The 24,000-nt window shown below is 47.2% G+C and overlaps 2 pseudogenes; one reads left to right on the forward strand and one right to left on the reverse strand.

Moving 5' to 3' along the window:
• Positions 1-3,154: 3,154 nt before the first annotated feature.
• LOC130374237 (uncharacterized) lies at positions 3,155-5,800 on the forward strand (annotated as a pseudogene).
• A 7,280-nt stretch (positions 5,801-13,080) lies between these two features.
• Positions 13,081-13,911, reverse strand: LOC130374238 (endonuclease/exonuclease/phosphatase family domain-containing protein 1-like; annotated as a pseudogene).
• Between the last annotated feature and the right edge of the window lie 10,089 nt (positions 13,912-24,000).

Raw genomic sequence — 24,000 nt, forward strand, 5'->3', positions numbered from 1 at the left:
TCTCTGGTGCACCACGTGAAGATTGTTTTGTGTGAGATAGGAGCATAGTTGGTTAGAGATGGCATGGTCCAGATATTGGTCTGTAGTTCCTGATGGCATTGGTATCAAGGGTCGGTTTCTTAAGCAGCTGTTTGATTCCAGCATTCTTGAAGGACTCTTGAACAAGGCCTGAAGTGAGTGAGGAGTTGATAAGGCAAGGCAGGTTTATTTGTATAGCCCATTTCATACAACAAGGCAACCCAATGTGCTTCACAAGTCAAAAAAAAAAGGATGGTCCTTGCATACAAATAGAAGTTACAAAAGCAATAATAGTAGCAAGAGATAAGAATAAGAATAATAAGAGTTAAAATTAAAATGTAGTAATGTAAGTAAAAACATACAATCATGGCGAACATGTTAATTAAAGGCATGTCTGAACAATTTAGTTTTTAGTTTGGTTTTAAAAGTGGCAACAGTGGGGGCTGTTTTAATGTCCAGAGGTAGTTGGTTCCACAAACGGTCCGCATAGTTACTAAAAGCAGCCTCACCCTGCTTAGTACGGGCAGAGGGTTGAACCAGCATAAGAAGCTCTCCAGATCTAAGAGATCTGGTAGGGCGGTAGATTCTGAGCATATTTTTAAGATAAAGGGGTCCCTGGTTTTGAAGACATTTAAAAGCAAGTAATACAACTTTAAAATCAATTCTAAATGATACTGGTAACCAGTGTAGGAAACTTAGTAGAACCTAACCCTAACCTTAGATAAGAGGGATGAGAAATGGCAGGATGGCGCTCAAGACGGCCTGGAGGAGGGAGGAGGGGTGCGGGTCAAGGGGGCAGGTTGTGGCTTGGTTAGACTTAACTTTCTGTTGACAACTTCAGAATAGAGAGGATTTAAGTGTGTAAAAACAGAGGTGGGGATGTGGGGGAGGATTTACAGGAGTAAAAGAGGAGCTGATGTCCATCACCTTCTGGGTAAAGTAGGTAACAAAGTCATCAGCAGTGAGGGAGGAAGGAAGGGGAGGGAGGGGCGAGGAGGGAATAGAAAATGGAAAAACCTTCCTGGAGTTGGAGGCAGAGTTGATTTTGGTCCAATAGAAGGCAGATTATTTTTGTTGACACAGTGGATGTGAAGGTGGAAAGAGAGATCATCCGAACAGTCTGAGCTCTTCCATTTCCTCTCACTTGCTCGCAACTCTGCTCTACAAAACTGCAGAGATTCGGATAGTCCAGTGCAAGACCACTCGCGCTGGTCAGCCACAGGGAAACAATAAGACTAGGAGGTCTCTATGTATGCTCTGTCTTCCTGGTGGGTTCTATGGCAGAAAATATTGGAGGCTTCTAATCCAAATTGTTTGAATATTGGTAGAAAGAGAAAAGCGTCAGCAGGGGGAGGGGGGCATGCTCTGGGTCCTGTCCCTTTGTTCTGGTTAGGGTTAGGGCTAAACCTAACTCTAACCCAACACCTCAGAGGGTCCTGGGTTGACCAGCGAACAATCATCAGACATCCCTCTGTAGTCAATGACAGCAGTCTATTTCTCAGTTCACTTAGATTAAAATTATAAGTACGGTTCATTTTAAGCATAAATTATACAAGAATATAAGGTAAATATTGTTAAAATGAAGCCAAATGTTAAACACTGTATTGATATTACCTGGCCTTCCTTTGTCAAACAAATGCCTGCGTTACAATGAACCCCCAACGCCTCATTTACGTATAAATGGCCCCTAATGGCATATTTCCACCAGTGGGTGCGGGTTGGTTTGGTGCGGCTTGGTGGAGTAGTGAAGGTGCGTTTCGGCGCAGCTCAGTTATGGCTCGCCTTTCCACGGCCGACAGTACCCTTATTGTAGGGGGGTGGTTTAAGCCGGATGGGCGATTGAAGCGGCAGCTATGTTAGCATCGGGACCTCATAGTAGCCCAACACAGTGTAGCCTGCTAATAAATCCAAGGAAAAAGAAGAATGTGCCCAAAGGACAAAGAGCAACAATGTAGGACGTCCAAGAAAGACTGTAAACTTTTGGGCAACATTTTCTTCAATAAACGAAGCTTTCGCCGATGTCCAGTAATACCTTGCGTATAATGTGTTTGTTTGTAATTATCCCCGGTCGCACGGAAGTGTGATTCTGTCAACCAATCAAGGGATGGCGTGTGTAGCTTGAACTTGCTGGCACCCTTCCTGAGTCTCAGTACCCCAACGGAGAACTGCGTGACAGGTACGGCTTAATACAGCTCAATCCGGGTCACGCCCACTTTTGGCAGTGGAGACGCGATCCGCGCCGCACCTTCGGTTCAGTTCAAAGACCTTTGAACTGAACCGACCCGCAGCCTCTGGTGGAAACCCGCCATTACAGAGACATCTGGCCCACCACTGTGGTTCCGTCTCCTTATGTTTTAGAATGTTCTTCTGTAGGCTTCAACTTATACGTTTAAGTTAATAATCCATACCCCGTTTAAAATAAATGACTACCAGCTTTATGATTATGGCTTATGCCACAGACAAATAAAGTGGTATTGTTAACTATTACAAATTAATATTGCTTTCACAGGGGTCATCTCTTAAACACATGTGGTAAGTCATGGTGTTAAAATTAAGTTATTAAACAAGGCGATGAATGGATGGCCTTTTATCAAAGACCTCACTTCATATAACTGTAATGTATAATATGTAACTTCATGTTACATTTATATTTGTCTTTGAGAAGGTTGTCCCATATCTGCCTGTAGGTGAGTCTTGAAACTAAGAACCCTAGTGTTTAGCATTACAATTGGCTGTCCTAACTTTAACCCTATTGCCGCTGTGTTAGTTTTGGCTGCCGTTGTTGTTTTTTTAGTAATAGGTCGTTGAGACTAGTTTCAGTCACAAGGTGCCAACAATAGGCTTGATTGGGGGCGGAGCTACGGCTCCCTGAGCTACCTTGTGCATTTAAAGGCTAGCTATTACTAGCGTCAGGACCCTGCAAACGAAGACCCGGGAAACAAAGACTAAGGGAGTCTCTCTGTTGGAGTCCCTCGAGGAAGACCAGGGAAGCCACCCTATTGTAGCTATGTGTCGTACTTCAATCATCGTCAGGACTTCCATTCATAGACGATGCCAACATAGATCCTCTGCTCGGCGAAGCAACCGATCCAATCTGTGCCATCCACCGACCCTTTCCTACACTGATCTTGAAGTGATGGGAGGACTCTGGAACTGCCAATCAGCGGTCAAGAAGGCAGACTACATTTTGGCCTATGCGTTCCTCATGACCCTCCACTTCCTGGCCCTGACAGAGACTTGGATCACTCCAGAGATCTCTGCTACTCCTGCTGCCCTCTCCACCATCTACTCATTCTCACACACCTCAAGATCATCAGGGCGAGGAGGAGGGACCGGACTCCTCATCTCGCCGATGTGGTCCTACCGGGTCCTTCCACTAGAACACTTGGCCAGATCTGCTTTTGAACTCCACGCTGTCACTGTCACCCTTCCAACCAAGCTTTCCATTGTGGTGATCTACCGTCCTCCAGGTCCCCTTCGTGACTTCCAATGGCGAGATGGATGCCATTCTCAGCTGCTTTTCTGAAAATGGCACACCAATCTTTATCCTTGGAGACTTCAACATCCTGCCAGAGAAGTTGCACTCACCTGAATTAACCAACTTTTTCGCCACCACTCTCCCCTTCCCCACACACGGGCCGGGAATCAACTTGACACAAGGTCCTGCGGCACCGCTGCTCTCTCTGTTACCCCACTCCCCGTGTCTGACCATCAGTTTGCTGTTTTTTCTCTCCCCTTGAAGTCCTCTCCCCCCTCCTCTCTAGTCCCCACATTGTCACCACCCGCCGTAACCTCAATTCTCTCTCTCTCTACGTTTGCCTCAACTGTTCTGTCAACTGTCTTCACTACCTTCTGTCGAACGACTCTCTCAACTATCCACAGAGGTATCCTCCGACACTCTGCTATCCTCCCTCTCCTCCTCTTTGGACTCCCTCTGTCCCTTCCACTCCAGACCTGCGTGATCCTCACCCCCCCCCCCCTCCTTGGCTGTCTGAATATCTGCAGACTTATAGAGCAGAGTTGCGGGCAGTTGAGAGGAAATGGAAGAGATCAGCCTGTCCAAATCTGCCTTCTACCGCACCAAAATCAACTCCACCTCAAACCCCAGGAAACTGTTTTCCTTGTTCTCTTCCTTCCTCAACCCTCCCCTCCACATCCTTCCTGCCTCACTGCTGATGACTTCGTTACCTACTTTACCCAGAAGGTAAAGGACATTAGCTCCTCTTTTATCCCTGCCTCCATCCTCCCTTCTCCCATCCCCACCTCTGTCTTTACCCAATTTATCCCTCTCACCTCAGACGAGGTCAACAGAATAATAACATCTAACCATGCCGCCACCTGCCCCCATGACACTATCCCTACGTCTCTCCTCCAGGCTGTCTCAAGCGACATCCTGCCATTTCTCACTGCACTTTTCAACTCCTCCCTCACTTCCAGCGTCTTTCAAGACTGCCCGAATAAAGCCTCTCCTCAAAAAACTGGCCCTTGATACCACCGACATCCAGAACTACAGACCGGTATCTCTTCTTTCATTCCTCACTGGAATGTGCCATCGCTAACCAACTGTCCCCCTATCTCTCATCTAACAACTTCCTTGACCCTCACCAGTCAGGCTTCAAGAAGGCACACTCCACTGAGACGGCTCTCCTCGCGGTGACTGAGTCCCTCCATGCTGTCAGAGCCTCGTCCCTCTCATCGGTTCTCATGCTCCTCGACCTGTCCGCAGCATTTGACACGGTTACCACCAGATCCTCCTTGCCACTCTCGCTGAACTTGGCACTGCTGAATCTGCCCTTTCCTGGTCCACATCCTACCTGACGAATCACACTTATCAGGTAACATGGAATGGCTCCTTGTCCAAACCTTGCATGCTTGAAACTGGTGTCCCTCAAGGCTCGGTACTTGGGCCTCATCTGTTCTCCTTCTATACCAGATCCCTGGGCTCTGTAATTACATCACACAGCTTTTCCTATCACTGCTATGCTCACTCTCTTTCCCCTCATCTGACAAAGCCCTGATAGGAACACGCATATCTGAATGTCTGCAGACGTCAGCACTTGGACAACTGCCCATCATCTGAGGCGTAACCTAAACAAAACTGAGCTCCTCCTAATGCCAGGGAAAGATTGCCTACACATGGACTTACTGGTCACTGTTGAGAACATCACTGTATCTCCTTCTCCAACTGCCAGAAACCTTGGTGTGGTACTGGAAAATCAGTTATGCTGCACCACAAACATCACTGCGGTGGCCCGATCCTGCAGATTTGCACTTTACAACATCCGCAGGATCCGGCCTTTCCTCACAAGGGAAGCAGCTCAGCTTCTAGTCCAATCGCCGGTCATCTCCCGCCTCGACTACTGCAACTCGCTCCTGGCTGGACTTCCTGCCTCTGCCATTAAACCTTTGCAGCGCATCCAGAATGCGGCAGCGCGCCTCATGTACAACCTACTGAAGTTCTCCCATGTGACCCCTCTCTTCCGGGACCTCCACTGGCTCCCTGTAGTAGCTCGCATCAGATTCAAGATGATGATACTGGCATACAAGGCAGTCGATGGAACTGCCCCTGCCCCAAGCATCGGTAAAGTCACACACCCAACTCGATCCCTCCGCTAAACTACCTCAGCTCGACGTCTGGTACCGCCATCGCTAAGAGCAAGCAAAGGTCGATCAACAAAGTCACAACTTTTCTCGGTGGTGGAACGAGCTCCCTGCTGATGTCAGGATCGCAGAGTCGCTCACCAGCTTTCGCATAAGACTCAAAACTCACCTGTTCAGAGTTCACCTTGACTACCCAGCCCCTTCCGGCCACCATTGTATGTTGTACGTTAGCATTGTTAGTACTTGCACTTGGCTCTATGAACATCTTTTCTGCACTGACAGCGATATTGTTTCACTTCTTATGACAAATGTACTTATTGTAAGTCGCTGTGGATAGAAATGCCCTAAATGTAAATGTAACTATACTGTTCAATATGTAACCCTTTTGTACGTAATGCCTGAATTACTGTATAGAATGTATTATGGGCATCGTGGGTGGGAAGATAAATGTTAACGGAGAACGGGAATACAGGAGAAGTTTAGAGCATTATGATTGGCTGAAGTGCATGTTGGGAGTGCAACACAATGGGGGATATAACTCTGGCTCTGAAGACTGTTTGCGAGTTCTTTGCAAACCAACTCAGGAATGCTGTTACTCTGTGCAGCGACAATAAAGCCATTTAACCCTAGTCCTTCTCAACCTATTAGCCCCAATATTAGGCCATGTTTTTTATCAACCACAGTTCTTTATTGTTGAACAACCCTGACATTGAGATCTTTGTTTGATTAATTCGGTAAGAGTGGCAATTGGTTGCCATGGCGCCATCGAGGGAGGCTGCCTATTGCAGTAGCTCTTGCAGTTCCTACTTTTTTTTTTCTTTTAATTGCTACTATTATTTCAACTTTCCATCTTTCTGGTATTCGCTGGAAGGTGCCTTTAATCTTTTAAACACATTTGATCATTAATTTAAGTAAGTGTTAGTGTAGTTTTTAGCGTAAATTTTGATACTCGTGGACCAAACAATGATTATCCATACGAGGGAAGGGCTGATGATGTACCGGGCCGTTAGAGCCCCACCCGCGGGCATACCTGTGGAGCTAAGGAGACACCGGAGGGGAACGAGAGACGGAACGAAGGCAAGGTTGAGACGGGAGACGCACAGGAGATTTAAACCTTGCCTTCCATCTATCGGAACGTGAGATCGGTGGCCAACAAAACCGACGAACTAACAGCCTTGGCGAGCGGTCAGTGTGTGTACCGGGAGTGTAGTTTGTTGTGCTTCACGGAGACATGGCTACATAGGAATATACCGGACTGTGCTATAGAGTTGGCTGGCTTCACGCTAGCGAGAGCGGACAGGGGACGACTGAGCGGAAAGAAGAAAGGAGGGGGCCTAGCTGTCTTTGTGAACACAAAATGGTGTAGCCCTGGACATGTTACCGTGAAGGAGAGCATCTCTACTCCAGATATCGAACTGTTAGCTGTGGGATTGAGGCCATACTATCTGCCTCGGGAGTTCTCTCACGTCATCGTTGTTGTTGTGTATGTACCACCATCCGCAGTGGCAGTGCGCGCTTGTGACGTCATCCACTCTACCGTCGCGAGACTACAGACTGGACTTGCTTTATGCCAATGTGAGGGAGGCATACAGCCTCTCCCCTCCCACCCCTCGGCCAGTCTGACCAAAACCTGATACACCTTACACCTGTGTACAAGCCTGTAGTAAACATGCAGCCAGCTACCACCAGGACTGTGAAGGTGTGGTCTAGAGAGGCTGAGGAGGCCCTGCAGGACTGCTTCCAGAGAACAGACTGGGATCGGTTCCAGGAAGACCACGCAGAGGACATTGAGGGACTCTCCCATTGCATTACGGATTACATCATGTTGTGTGAGGACAGAGTTGTACCCATCAAGAAGGTCCGCTGTTTTCCTAACAACAAACCTAATATAAGAACATTAAAAACCTACTCAACAGGAAGAAGAGGGCTTTCATGGTAGGAGACAGAGAGGGGGTAAAATCAGTTCAGAAGGAGCTGAGAAGGGAACTAAGTGCGGCCAAAAACCGCTATAAGGAGAGGCTGGAGGGCAAGTTCGAAATGAATGTGGGAAATGAGTGTGGGATGGGATGAAGCAGATTACGGGACACAGACTGCCAGGTCCAGCTGTAGGGGGCGGGCACGAATGTGCTAATGAGCTGAACCTATTCTTCAACAGGTTCGACTCAACCCCAGCCCCAGTGAGCTCAGCGAGTCAGTCTGTGCCCCCCTCCTCCACCACCCCTACCCCCAACCCTGTCACCTTCCCTCCCTCCCCCCTCCCTTTCCCCCTCCACTCCCCCTTGCTACCAGTCTTTTCATTACATCAGGCCAGGTGAGGCGGGAGCTATCTAAGCTCCAGAGGAATAAGGCAATGGGTCTTGACAACATCAATCCCAAGGTGCTTAAAGCGTGTGCCGGACAGCTTGCTGGAGTGTTCCAACACCTCTTTAACCTCTCCCTGAGGCTAAAGAAGATGCCCCAGTTGTGGAAGACCTCCTGCATAGTTCCGGTGCCTAAGATAGCTTGTCCTAGCTCTCCCAACGACTACAGGCCAGTGGTGCTGATCTCGCACATCATGAAGCCCTTCGAAAGACTGGTTCTACAGCACCTCTGGCCCCAGGTGTGTGACTCCATGGACCCACTGCAGTTCGCGTACCAGGTCCAACTCAGCGTGGACGACGCCATCATTTACCTGCTGCACAGGGATAACTCACACCTGGAGAAGCCGGGGAGCTCAGTGAGAGTCATGTTATTCGACTTCTCCAGTGCGTTTAATACCATCCAGCCTCCCCTGCTTGAGAAGAAGCTCTCAGCAATGCAGGTACACCCTGACATAGTGGCCTGGATTGGTGACTACCTTTTCAGCAGGCCACAGTATGTGCGGCTGCAGAGCAGCCTGTCAGATGTGGTGATGAGCAACACTGGCGCACCCCAAGGAACAGTACTTTCACCCTTCCTCTTTACCATCTACACCTCTGACTTCAGCTTCAACTCTGGATCCTGCCATCTCCAGAAATTCTCAGATGACTCCTCCATCGTGGGCTGCATCAGTGAGGACAGGGAGGACGAGTACAGAGGTGTGGTGGAGGATTTAGTCAGATGGTCTGAGGAGAACCACCTCCAACTCAGCATCGGCAAGACCAAGGAGCTGGTGGTTGACTTCCGCCGGAAGAAGAAGCCCCCAACCCTTATTACCATCCAGGGGGTTGAAATTGAGACGGTGGATTCGTATAAGTTCCTTGGAGTACACATCAACAATAAACTGGACTGGTCTGACAACACAGAGGCCCTCTACCGGAAGAGTCAGAGCAGACTCTTCTTCCTCATGAGGCTCAGGTCATTTGACGTGTGTGGCAGGCTGCTAAGGACATTTTACAGAGCTGGACAGTCTGGAGGTGGTGGTGGAGAGGAGGATGAGGGACAAATTCAAGTCCATCATGGGCAACCCCTCCCATCCACTCCATGCTGAGCTGTGGCAGATGGGGAGCACCTTCAGCCACAGGTTGATGTTCCCCAGGTGCAAGAAGGAGCGCTTCAGGTGCTCCTTTGTGCCGGCAGCCATTAGGCTGTTCAACATGGCCTGATGATGATTGTGTTTGTGTATGTCTATGTGTTTGCATATGCATGTGTGTGTGTTTAGGTATGCGTATATATGTGTATATGCAACCATCTTGATGTTGGTTCCGTTTGTCTTGTTTTTGTCCCTATTTTAACTATAAGCGTCTACTTATGCATTAGCACTTTGTATTTATTTATTGTATTTATTGCATTGTTATTTTATCCTGTGTCCTTCCACTGCTGCTGGGCTGATCTGCAACAAACAAATTTCTCCTACGGGGGATTAATAAAGTTGTATCTTATCTTATCTTAATTAAATTGAACTCCCACTGAAAGGTTGTCCTTTTACATGTGTTTGTTACGTATGTTATTTTAAAATTGGTTTTCTTCCTACTAAAACATGAGCCTCCTAGGCCTGGCTCTGTAATCAAACAACATTATATTGACTTATCCCTGAATCCTCCTCGCTCACCAACAGGGACTCGACAGGGCGTCTGATGTATGTGCAACACTTCCTCTGACCCAACATAGCAGACACAGGATGGGTTGTATGGAGAGGAGACATAAGACAGGAGACAGGAGGGGAGGAGGAGAGGAAAGGAAAGACGATGAGAGGAAAGAAGAGGTGATATGAGGAGAGGAGAGAGGAGGGGATGGTAGGAAGGGGAGGAGAGGAGAGGAAAGGCAACTGGAAGAGCAAAGAAAGGAGAGGAGAGAGGCCAGGAATGGAAAGGAGAGGAGAAAAGAGGGTGCCGCCTGCACTTTCTACCCTGAAATGGTTTGGTAAAACATAATCTATATTTTGTCATGTAAGAACATTCAAATCTTTTAGGATTAAAGTAAATTCTTCATACTTCTGGTCAGAGACTAACCTGCACCAGAGAACTAGAAAGAGTGTCGAAGCCCAACTGTGATGCACTGCTTACCCCTCACTGTTGATTTCACCCTCCACATCATTCTGTGTGCAGCCGACTTCCTGGAGAAAAATAATTGTTGTATAACTAAAAGAAGACTTGTGGTTTTTCAAAAGGAGTGACAACCATGAGAAGGAGGGTTTAAAAACCCAGACAATTTCCCAAATTCATGATGGGACCTGCACAGTGGTTTTCTGTTCTAACATCCAAAGCTTTGGATATTATGATGAGGTAGACAGGTATCAGTGGCCGATTTCTCTAAGACTGCAAGGGAAGCTCAGCTTCCCCCTAAAATTTCGAACATTAAATTGTCAAATATGTATTGTTGTTTGTTAACATTTCAGTGACTACAAATTCGTTAAAATACGTTCATGTCGAAGACAAGTTCGATAAGAATCTTATCCAAGACTGACTCGATTTTGTTAACTTCTCATACATTCCCGTAATGTCAATGCATTAGACCGTAGAAGCCGAGCGTCCATTCACTTCAATGAGACTGCATGGAACAGTTTTTTTCATTGCCTCGAAACTCGACGGTCATTGGATAAATGCCCAGATTTGTCCCGCCCCCGGACGCTCAGCGTCTCTGGGGGTGGATGGAGCAGTGGGCTGGCCTGGGCTAGCCTGGACGCTGGGCTTCCGCGTTATGATTGGAGGATCAGTCGAAAGTCTGAATCACTTTTGGATTGACAGCTATTTTGAGATATACACAGTCACTTCACTATCTGAGTTCAGTGACAGTCCCATCGCGGATTTGCAAGTGAAGTCTCATGACAAACTGCAACACATTTCTTGGTATTTGCTTGGCGAAATTGCTTCCATTAGGGTCACAGACCATTTTCTTGAAAAGGAACGGAGGGCCGAATTGAGGTATAAATAAATTGACAACTATTTTGATGTAGGCCAAAAATTAGCTTCCCCTCTTTAAAGACCAGCAGCCGCCACTGTATCACATACATTAGAAAAGTCAGCGAAACCAGTTCAAAAGGTTTGAATTATAATAAAAAGTGTAACTGTGCGTTCACACCAAAAGCTGTAAAGCGTTTTGAGCGATAAACGCCCATTCACTTTCTATAAGACATGAGCAATAAAGCGATAGGAGCGATAAAACGCTTGAGCGATAGCTTTAAAGCTGTAAACTGTAAATGAGAGTTGAAAACAGCTAACTCTATGCAAATGAGCTAGTAGCGTTTCGGCTGTAAATTACCGCCAGCCAATCGGAATGTAGATGTCTCTCGCCGGAGTGGGTTCCAGTCAAGGCCCCAAAGCACGGGCTTGCCTGGGCTGAAGCCCCAGGGCCTACGTCGATCGGGGGGCCTATCATGAGCTGCAGTAAAAAAAAAAAGGTTAAGGTAGGCCTGGTCCCAGTAAACATACGCAAGGACTTTAGTTCCTAGTTACTACCATACATTTGTTCCTTCATCATGGTGCGTGGGAGAATAATTGCGGCTATTGCAGGGCATCGTATTTGTCCGTGATTGCATAGCCAACGTGGTCTTATTATATCCCGATCATGAACTAAAAAACACATAGAAAGAATAAAGCCTCCAGCATATGATTTCAACAATGTATGAGGGCATATGCAATCCGCATTACGCAAAAGGTATGGTCGCACAGTGGAATGCTGATTGGAAACCAGCGGACGAGTGGTGGGTGGAGATGTGTGCGCAATTCAGAAGCAGGGAGATACCGCACAAAAAATATTTCTAATTTGTCAGTTGGCAGTCTGTCTGCCTGGCACAAATGCTCCCGTTGAGCGGATCTTTTCCATAATAAACAATACACACACACACACACACACACACACACACACACACACACACACACACACACACACGCACACACACACACACACACCACACACACACACACCCACACACCAACACACACACACACACACACACACACACACACACACACACACACACACACACACACACACACACACACACAGACAAGATAGCGATCAACTAAACTATAATCTGGTATATAAGCAATCGCTCCATTAATTTGTTATTCAGTGTTTCATGTATTTAGGCTTATTATTATTTTTCTATTGACCAAACTTATGACCATCTTGTGTTTTTGTGGCTCGGTAAGCAGCACTTGCCTCAACTACGAGTGTGCAGGCAAAAAACGCGGCTACTTTAAATGGAAAAGCAAAATCCCAAAAGCGATAGGAGCTTTAAATATTTTGGACAGCGTTGCGTTTTGAGCTATTCGGCTATATCTTTTACAGCTTTTGGTGTGAACGTACAGTAAGAATTCAACCTGTGAATCACATGTCAGAGAATTACAATTAGGGCATTTAGCAGACGCTTTCATCCAAAGCGACTTACATAAGTTAATACACACATTGACACACTGACGGCAGAGTCAACCATGCAAGGCGACAGCCAGCTCGTCAGGATCAGTTAGGGTTAAAGTGCGTATTGGAAGTTAATGTTTTTAAAAATATTTATACATAACATTCTCTGAAAATTGCTCTTTGAAATTAAAATGCAGGATTTTATCAGTTTTAAAAGAGTATATCGGCAAAAAATCCAGTTTTAAAGTCACTAGTTTGAGCAAGGCTTCAAAAACCGTTGTTTTTTTATGTGATACGTCAAATGCGTCATATTACGTAGGAATTGGTAGACGCGGTCGCTGTTGCTGCCTCAGCTCTATGCGTAGTTGTGAGCAGTTACCGCGGTGAGGGGTCTTGTATTAATAATAATAATAATACATTTAATTTAGAGGCGCCTTTCAAGACACCCAAGGTCACCTTACAGAGCATTCCCCCCCCCCTGTGGTTTTTGGGTTTTTCTAATCGACGAGATGAGGTTTTGTATCTGTGGGGGTTGTTCCAACTCCGACCTCTTGTCCGACCATCTCCGATTTGACAGTTTCCCCGATCGGAGAAAGGATGGAGCAGGCTTTCGAGCCTGCAAACCCTCACGTTAGTTGTACTCACTCGTTCTCCAGTAGGGGCATACACACGACCTCTTTGACGCCAGGGTTGTTGGCCTTTTCACTGGAGCAGCGCTGAAGGTCCCAGGTGGCCAGGCGCACCGTGGCCCGGCTGTCCCGCGGGCCCGGTGCCTCGCGGGGCCGCAGGGGACACCATCTGCGTGGGTCCCTCCCGGCGGGAGTCGAGGTCGTCGCTCCGGAGGCTGAACGAGGTTGGGCTCGGATGGGACCGACCCGTGTAGGTCAGCCCGCCGTTGGTATTGGTGGACGGAGTTCTTGAGCGCTCCACAAACACCTGGAAACGGATCTTGTCCAGTAGGGAGCAGTTTATGTGATCCGAACCAGGTCCTCGATGCTCTTGAACGGACCGTGTTGGGTCCGATATAGGCGACAATGTTCCGGGCGATTTTCTCCGTGATGCCGCGGATGCTCATGAGCTGCGGCGGGACGGCGGTGTTGATGTTCATGCCGCTGCAGGAGGACATATGCTCCGGGTCTCTCCGCAGGGAGGACGGGGAGTGCTGCGACGAACTGGTCCTACTCGACACGCAGATCTCCACTTTAATAATCTCCAGTTTGGTGGCGCCTATCCCACTCACCAGCGCTAGGTCCTCCACCTTCTTGAAGCCCCCGATGCAGTCCCGGTACTCCACGATGCTCCGCGCCATGGGGCGGTTGACACCGGGCAGGGTCATGAGCTCTTCCTCCGTGGCCGTGTTGATGTTCAGCCGCTCCTGGCTCACCATAATTCTCCTGACACCACAACTCTATCTCCCTCCTATTACCATGGTGTCTCCGCCTTTTGGGTGGTTGCTGTTCTCCCTCACGGCTAGCTGGCTCAAAATTGTACGGAAGTGGTCCGAAACTGTTATCCATTGTTGTTATGTTGCCTATGTAGTCTATGATGATTAGACTGTCCATCTACCAATTCCTACGTCACGCGGAAAACGAGCGTTTGAGATGCGGAAGTAAAATTGTATCACAAAAACGGCTCAAGATGCCACTTGTAGTGTAGATTTATTAATAAAAACTAAATAATCGTGTATTCGAATTTTTTTCCTATATGATTCTTCACTGCAGTATCTAACTTCCAATACGCACTTTAAGTTTCTTGCTCAGGGACACATCAACACTCTGCTAGGAGGAGCTGGGGATCGAACTAGCATCCAATCAGTTACAAGACTACAGCTCTAACACCTGAGCTAAGCCGACCTAGAGCATGTAGAAAATCCATTGACAGTGCTGGAGAATTATGAATCAATCCAATCATGTGAACTTAGCACATGAGGAAGTCGATTCAGATCAGAAAGCTTACTTGTGAGACCACATGGAAATGCACCTTTTTCAACTGCGGAATGGAAGACAGACAGGCATGACGTGAAGAGAGACCAGCTCTCCAGGATTGAATCCCAAAAGAGCGATTCCACCTTTGCCACTTTCCGCTTGTGGAGCACCAGGGTGTTCGGGCTGCGCAATATTCCATCGCATCCACCAAGCGCTCACACAGCGACAGAGGAAAGGTTGATCACGGTCAGCGGGTGATGGGTCAGATGACCACGGATAGGGGGAATAGAGGAGGCGGAGTCAGGGCTGGAGTTTACCATGTGATGGTGGTTGTGTCGGGCTTGTTGTGGGTCCAATGTCATGAACCCTGCCATTAAACTCTGCCTTGTGGGCTTGGCAAATAATCCCGGATAAATGTAGCTTAGAAATGATAGACCAGGGTCTGGCTGTGTCAGTAGAAAGGAGATCTTCATCTTCCTGGAGATGGCACTGAAGAGTTTCCTTTTTCCTCCATCTCATGCCCCTCACCGCAGATGACGTAAGCCTAGCACCCCACTAGGTCCCAGTAAACGCTCTCCAGCGACAATATCCCCATCTCAGAGGACTGCCTCCTACATATATGACATATATGACCCAAACCGAGCCTATACGAGCTGGAGCAGGTGGCCGGCCCGTCGGGCTCCTACACCCATGGGTTGGCGGCCACAGACCTCCCCTCTGAGCCTGAGGAGAAGTGGCAGACCGCTGAAGTCCCTGTGGAGTGACCAGGAAGGATATGAATAACTGTGGCTCTTCTAGTTCTCTTGGCTACACCACCCTGCCACTGTGTTTTGAGGTCTTTGGCTGTGAATCCTCGGTCATGGAGGGCACTGCGGGCCTGTTGTCAGGTCTTTGGCTGTGAATCCCCGGTTATTTAGGGCTCTTTGGGCCGGTTCATCCAGGAAGGAACTTCTTTCTTTCAATCTGAATTTCTTTGCAAAATTTTAGGTGAGGTGACCTGTAAGGCAGGTGACCTCAGGGTCATAAGGCAGGTGACCTGTAGGTCACAGGGCAGGTTGACCTCTGGGTCACAGGGCGGGTGACCTCTGGGTCACAGGGTGGGTGACAGTAGGGGAGGTGACCTAGGGGTCACACGTCACAGAGCGGGTGACCTACAGGAATAGAGGAGGCGGGGTCGGTCAATGAGTCAGCCTCATGTACTGACTTAGGAATAGAGGAGGCGGGGTCGGTCAATGAGTCAGCCTCATGTACTGACTCAGGAATAGAGGAGGCGGGGTCGGTCAATGAGTCAGCCTCATGTACTGACTCAGGAATAGAGGAGGCGGGGTCGGTCAATGAGTCAGCCTCATGTACTGACTCAGGAATAGAGGAGGCGGGGTCGGTCAATGAGTCAGCCTCATGTACTGACTCAGGGATAGAGGAGGCGGGGTCGGTCAATGAGTCAGCCTCATGTACTGACTCAGGGATAGAGGAGGCGGGGTCGGTCAATGAGTCAGCCTCATGTACTGACTCAGGGATATGGTTTATGGTTCTGTGTTCACTTCTGCCTAACAGAAAACCGGATGATAATCTGTTTATATTTATTAATACCTGAACAAATAAAGACTTAAAATCATATTCATTGTACATTAGTGAATAATAATAAGGATGATAATTATATATGGTTGATTACTCTGATTAAACAGATTGCCTGGTTAAATAAGAAGACAGATTGATCAATGTAAATCTCACCGTAATGGGCGAGATTAGATACACATGGAAAGTCAAATACGCGATAAAGAAATAAACAAGAGACTAATTATTTCGTTTGGTTTAGTGGAAGGAAATGATTGCCAAGACTGATTGCCAGATGGGGTAGTTTTCTCCAATCATGGTTTATAGCCTGGATTGATATGAATTTATGTTTTGGTTTTGGACACACATAGAGAATTCTGACGGAGCAAGGATGAGGAGTGAGGATGTGATTGACAGGTGATCTGATAGGGCGCTGGCGAGTGCCTAGGGCATGATTCATCAACATTCATTCAACATTAGCATTGTGTTTATGTGGGCGCAGCCGTCAGAATTAAATTGCGTTTCTCTTGAGAATGAGGGTGCCTCCATGTGCTACAAAAAGTTGAGTGTTGCTACACCCAAACTGTGCTTAAAAGTTCTGGTTCTTAAAGTTTGGTCGACTCGATGGGGTAATCAGTTCATCTTTTCTCTCAGCCTTTCAAGTGGAGAGCGGGAACACCTCCACTATCACAACGCTCCCTTTGATATGAGCTGTGGGGGGGGGGGATCGTTAGATTGTCTGAATTTATGCCGAAACTTATCTCATGCATCTTGTTGAAGAGGGGGTAAGGGAATCTCCTACTTGGGAGAACCCTCTATACACACATCTCCAAATCAACTTTTCCCAGACTTTCACAAACCACACAAGAACAAAAAGATACTCACACAAACCCACCAACACAGACACACTCCACATGCAGACACACCACAACATACCCACACGTGTCTGCACACACACCAACTTGGAACAGAGAGTCACACACTCCTCTTTTGACCAGGGATTCCCAAGGTGCAGGGTGCACTGGGGGGCGGGGACAAAATCATTTTCAGAATGTGAAAAAAATTAAAAAGAGAAATCTGATAGAAAATGTAAAAACATTTAAAGTAGTATATGATGTGTATGTAAAATTCATAGATGATGAGAAAAATTATATGTATCTGACATACTCTTTTTGCGATGGCTTGCAACCGCAGCTGTCAATCGAACTAGTGATGGACAGATCGACTCTTTCACAGTCGATTCGAGTTTTTACATGAGAATGTAATGAACCCTACCAGTTTCAACCCCATTGACACCTAGTGCTGCCCGCCCTATAAAAACTGTTCTTCAATGCATCACGTCAACATGCTTAACGTTACATTGATAGAGATGCAATAATCATTTCAATGCATTGATTCAGCATCCCACTTGTATAGGCAGGCTATGTAAGCCCAACACGATGGGACCTACCCGCATCGATTTGTGGTGCTTGCTGTGGCAGATGTCCCAGTTGGAGAAGATCACTTGGTCTTGCTCAGTGAGCTGCTGGGTGGTCTGGAATCCAGTCCGGTCGCCCCTCGTCCACTCATATGTTAAGTCTCGATTTGATACGTCCTCGTTCTAGACAATGATTCCCACTCATTCCTTGGTTGTCCCGCTTCCTATGTCTCAGACGTTTGGCAGGCTGACCCGGTACACACCGGACACTAGAAAGAGTTTTCAAAAGATGAGTTTGTTCATCGGCGCCTATAGGTATAAGCCTAGCTAAAGATAAAGGTAAGCAGAGATAAATATCGAAATATCGAGGACAAAGCAGCCCATCAGAGGAAAGTGAAGAAACAGGTCAGAAAGGCCTTGAACCTCTAATGTGGGTCATCCTCCAATTTCGGCAAGTATGGACATGAATGTATCCAGAAGAGATACAACATCCCCAACAACAAACTAAAAGAAGAGACATACATAGAGAATCTCTTGCGAGCAAAACACTTGAACAAGAGCATAACATGTTGATAAACATAAGTCACTACTGTCACAGTCCCCATTCACTCCTCTGTCTATCTGTAAAACTCTCAGGCCCCAAACCCACTATCATTGTCACCATTTACAGACCACCAAAACCCTCTGCCGTTTTCCTCAATGAATTCTCATCACTACTTACATCTGTATGTGCAATGTCCCCCACTGTTACCCTCCTTGGTGACATCAAACTTATCAACACCACAGACCTCTCCACCCTGATCAGCTCCTACCCCAACCCTCCCCCAGCTTCCTCCCTGACTGACCTGGTGACTCACTACAATAACTGCCTCTCCTCCTCCCTCACCACCCTGGCCCCCCTGAAAACCCGCTCAGTCTCATTCACCCACACTTCTCCCTGGTTCACTCCTCATCTGCGCCAGCTCAAAGCCACTGGTCGTCGACTGGAGCGACTCTACAATAAGACTCAACTCACTGTACACCGCCAAATGTATTCGGACCACCTCCATCACTACAAGAATGCCCTCACCACTGCCAAAACCTCATACTACTCCAACCTCATCAACACTGGTACAGGCAACAGCAGAGTCCTCTTCTCAACAGTCAGCCACTTACTTCAGCCTCCTAAATCCCTCCCTCCAGACATTTCCACCACCCAATGCACTGCGTTCCTGGACTTCTTCAGCTCTAAAATCAACACCATTCACCAACAACTGGCCTCATCTCGCACCCCCTCTGATGACCCACCCTGGATGATCACCTCTGGCCAACCTCTCATCAGCTCCCTCTCTGACTTCACCCCAGTAACAGAACAGACCGTTTCAGAAATCATCTGCAAACAGCATGAACTGTTACAACCTGGCTCAACGGTTGCAACATTGAAGGGGAGGCCACACACGGTCTTGGATGAGCTTAATACATTTATTAAAGAATACCGTGAACAAACAAACATAACAGAAACTAAGGATCGGGCTGCAGGCCAGGAAGAGAAAGAGTCACTTGATCGGGGCTGCTTTATAGGCTCCTGAGCCCAGCCTGCTCAGGTGAGCTGCATCTCGTTAGGTGATAATCCACCAACCAGCAACCTGCAACACAGAACACACCAGAAGCAGCACCACCACCACAAGGCAACCCTGTGACCGTCACACTTCCCCCCATAAGACAGGAGTTCTACCCTGTACATTCATAAAGGGCATACACTCCTGTACACTGCAACAGAATACACACTTTAAATTTCACTTTGCGAGTTACAAAGGCGCACGGGACAAAGCATCCGCCATGACGTTGTGGGTGCCCTTAATATGACGGATGTCTAAGTTGTACGGCTGCAAAAACAGAGCCCATCGCATAAGCCTCTGATTAGGGTTCTTTTCCATCAGCCTGGAGGAGTACCACACCTGCTCCAACATGGCTGGCATCAACATGTAGTGTAAATGGCTGATCCAGTCTGGGAGCTAGGAGGAATTTAGCCAAGTTTACTGTCAGATTCGCATTTGCAAATCGTTCAAACAAAGCCCGGATGCGACTTAGATGATCCTCCCAGGTGTTACTGTAAATCACGACATCCCTCTTTTCTCCATACCAACCAACTCTTTACCATACCAACCAACTCTTTACCATACCAACCAACTCATCACCATACCAACCAACTCATCTCCATACCAACCAACTCATCTCCATACCAACCAACTCATCTCCATACCAACCAACTCATCTCCATACCAACCAACACATCTCCATACCAACCAACTCATCTCAAAACCAACCAACTCATCTCAAAACCAACCAACTCATTAGCCTCTGATTAATCTTTGGTATGCCGAATATTGTGATGAACTGAGTTAAAGCCTTAACTACAGATTTGGCTGTATGACAGCTCTTGATATACCCTGCCACATCACGCTTAAGACGAGGCCAAAAGAAATACCGCAGAATGTGACAGTACGTTTTCTTAACTCCCAGATGCCCAGTCTGGTCATGAGAACACTGCATCACTTTATTTCGATACTTAGTTGGTGTTACTACTTGGTAAACTGGATCACCAACACCATCCATGCCCTGTGGGACCCACTTACGGACCAATACCTCAGGGAATTCAATCTTACAATCAGCTGGGTTATTCATCAACGGAGTACATGTATCAGGTGGGGCACCATCAACCCAGCCATGATTGCCAGCTAAATCATTACCAAGAACAACATGGACTCCACTGAGTGGCAAAGCAGGACGAACCCCGAGGTGGACATCACCAGTCACAAAGCCACAAGCCAAACTAACTTTGTGCAAAGGAACACTGAGAGTCTCTAAGCCCATTCCCTGCACTAGCAGACAGTCACCTGTGTCAGTGTCCTGAGAAAACTTCACAGAAGATAATATGAACGAGTCCTTTGCTCCTGTATCTCGTAGAATTTTTACTGGCACTTTATCCATACCACCAGACACAGATACAAATCCATCAGAGACAAATGCTCCAAAACCAGAAAAATTCCCATTTCCAGTTTTAACTGCCTCAAGAACTTTATCAGAAACAACTGGAAGATTCCTAATTGGAACACTTAAGGCAGCTGGTTTAGGAAATGCATTGCCTCCTCGGTTAAATCTGCTCTTCAGCCAGGTGCAATCCGCTTTCCAGTGTCCTCGCTCACGGCAGTAATTACAAACATCATCAAAGCCACCTGAACGTGAACTACGGTTCGGCTTTGCAGACTCCGACCACGACATTTTAGCAGAGCGGCCAATGTTCTTAGCCTGCACATCTGGAATACGGCTTCTCCCCAACTTTCCTTTTCGAGCCATAATATATTTATCTGCCAGAATTGCTGCTTCATTAACCGTTTTCACTCCACGCTCATCAACAACTGGCCTCATCTCGCACCCCCTCTGATGACCCACCCTGGATGATCACCTCTGGCCAACCTCTCATCAGCTCCCTCTCTGACTTCACCCAGTAACAGAACAGACCGTTTCAGAAATCATCTGCAAAGCCAAAACCACCACCTGTCAGCTCGATCCTCTTCCCACCTCCCTAGTCAAGCATGTCTTCCGTCCATCTCCCCCATGATCACCAACATAATTAACTCCTCCCTCACTACTGGTACTGTACCCCCCACTCTCAAGCTGGCTGCCATCACTCCCATCCTGAAAAAACCTGGTGCTGACCCAACTGACCTTAACCATTACCGGCCCATCTCCAATCTCCCTTTCATCTCCAAAACACTTGAAAGGGTGGTTGCCGCACAACTACAGTCCCACCTTGACACAAACAATCTCCACGAACCGTTCCAATCTGGCTTCCGTCCAAAACACAGCACTGAAACAGCCCTAGTCAAAATCACCAACGACCTCCTCCTTGCAGCCGACTCTGGATTACTCACCATTCTCATCCTCCTCGATCTCAGCGCAGCATTCGACACCATCTCCCACCCTCTGCTCCTCGACCGCCTAGCTGGCATTGGGAACACTGGTGCTGCACTCTCCTGGTTTACATCCTACCTCACCGGCCGTCAACAATTTGTTCAACTAAGCAACCACAAATCTGGGTGTTCAGGTGTCTCACTGGGTGTCCCCCAGGGGTCAGTCTTGGGTCCACTCCTGTTCACGACTTACCTCCTCCCGCTGGGCACACTCCTCCGCAACCATGGGGTCCATTTTCACTGCTACGCTGATGACACACAGGTCTACATCTCCACCAAACCCACCACTGCCATCCCACCCACCTCCCTCTCACGTGCCTGGAAGAGATCCGGAGCTGGTTGAGCAGGAATCTTCCTGAAACTCAATGGAAACAAGACCGAGGCCCTGCTCATCGGATCCAAATCCACCCTCACTAATCACAACACACCCCAGCTCCACTCATAATCATCGATGGATTCCCAGTACCATTCTCATCCCAAAGTCAAGAGCCTCGGCGTCATCCTGGACAACACCCTCTCATTCGCACCCCATATTCACAACATCACCCGGACTGCATTCTTCCACCTCCGCAACATCGCCAGACTCCGCCCATCACTGACCCAATCCAGCACTGAAATCCTAGTTCACTCATTTGTCACATCATGCATAGACTACTGCAACGACCTCCTCACCGGACTCCCCACCAAACTCATCAACAGACTGCAGATCATTCAGAACTCAGCCGCCGGATCATCACCCGCACCCAAATCATCTGACCACATCACCCCTGTCCTCATCCAACTTCACTGGCTCCCAGTACACTACCGTCCGCATCCAATACAAAACCTACTCCTCACCTACAAAGCTCTCCACAACCTAGCCCCCAGTTACCTCTGCGACCTCCTCCAAGAATACACTCCCTCCCGCTCCCTCCGCTCAACCTCTGCTGGACTACTATGTATCCCCACATCACAACTCACTACAATGGGTGCCCGGTCATTCAGCTGTTCAGCACCCAGGCTCTGGAACTCCCTCCCCCCATACATTAAACAGTCAGACACCATTACAACCTTCAAGTCACAACTGAAAACTCACCTGTTCAAACTCGCACACAACGTCTAACTGATCACTGTTCTGATTTTTTTTTTATTTTATTTTGTCTTGTTTTGTTTGTTTTTTTTGTTGTTTTTTATGTTTATTATTTATTTATTTATTTATTTTTATTTTTTTCCACAATGTATTTTATTATGATGACTATATGCTCTGTAAGGTGACCTTGGGTGTCTTGAAAGGCGCCTCTAAATTAAATGTATTATTATTATTATTATTATAAAGACACCGTCTCTGTACAGCGACCCGGGCTGGGAGCATGTCTCTCTGCTCTTTATACCCAAGTGGATTCCACCAGGAAACGCTCTCAGGCCACTTACCCACTGCGGGATAAGGTTGTGCTTATTTTTTATTCAGAATAGGTTACAGCTCGCTGACCAACTGACTGCCCTTCAGTGGTTTAAAAAGCTAGAGTATTTGTCTTGCATATTTGACAAACTGAATGGACTCAATACGTAATTGCATGGTGAAGACACCAAGTGTCTCGTTGCTATATGTAAAAGTCTGCGCCTTAAGGAGGAACATTTTGTGTCTACATGCCACCCGCTTGCTCACGGAATCAGAGACTGAGGCGCACAGATAGAATTATGTGTGAAGAAAGTAACATTTAGGCCTCAAATTAAGCATTTGAGGCATTGAGGGTTCTTTTTCTTTACTGATTTGAACGCAGTGTAAGCATTCTGTGTTTACTTGCAGCTTAGGCTCATGGACTTATGAGCTGCCTATGGAGACTTACACGCAGCTAGAGTTGCTTAATGTTAAAACATCCTGGTTATGATCACGGTGGTGGATTTGGATTGAGCTGTGAATTATGTATTGCTTTAACCCACCGGTTGCAATGGACTGGCTCAGTTAGGAAAAAAGTGAAATTTGTGTTAAGACTCACAGTTGACTGACTCATTATTGTTATTTTGTTATATCTATCTATGATTGGCACCTTCTTGAAAACCCTGTTTTTTATTGCATTTTCTATGTATGATGATTTTAAATGTTTATTTTAATTACTCTAGGTTTGGTATCTTTAACAACCTACATTGTTCCTTTAGTATTTGGGGAAGGAGCTTTTTACTCTTGTATTGGAAGGAGCTTTATGTCCCAACCTGTGCTAGAAGGGCAGCATGGGCAAAAGGGACTGGAGCCAAATGCAAACAAGAACTGGAACAAAAAGGGTTGGAATAAAGAAAATCAGAAATCTCAGCTCTGGCATAGAAAAGACTAATGACTAGAACAGAAGAACAACAAAATGACATGACAAATAATAGGAACAAAGGAAAGTAAACTGGTATATATGGGAAGAGAATGATCAGGGAATGAGGTGCAGGTGGGAAGGCTGAGGAGGACGCAGAGGGGATGAAGTGATGGCAGATGGGGAGCAGGATCTGTGAAGCGAGGGGGAGAGTCGAAGGACATCTGGTGGACAGGTGTAGAATGGAAACTACATAAGTCAGACGATGACACAACAGACATAAACGAGGATACAGACCTCAATAAAACATCAATATTATCACAAACGTACTCCAAAAGATCAAACATTTTTCAAGGGTCTGTCCCCCCCCCCAGTCGGAGGGGGGGTCGTGGGGTCGTAGGCTAAGAGCTGGTGAACCCCTGTTTTAGAACATGGTGGGGCATCAGTTAAAGTGAACTCAGTTTAAAGGAAGGTCATTTGAAATACCCTCCGATCCT

The sequence above is a fragment of the Gadus chalcogrammus genome, chromosome 21 (genome assembly GCF_026213295.1).
Source record: "Gadus chalcogrammus isolate NIFS_2021 chromosome 21, NIFS_Gcha_1.0, whole genome shotgun sequence".
NCBI classification, from domain to species: domain Eukaryota; kingdom Metazoa; phylum Chordata; class Actinopteri; order Gadiformes; family Gadidae; genus Gadus; species Gadus chalcogrammus.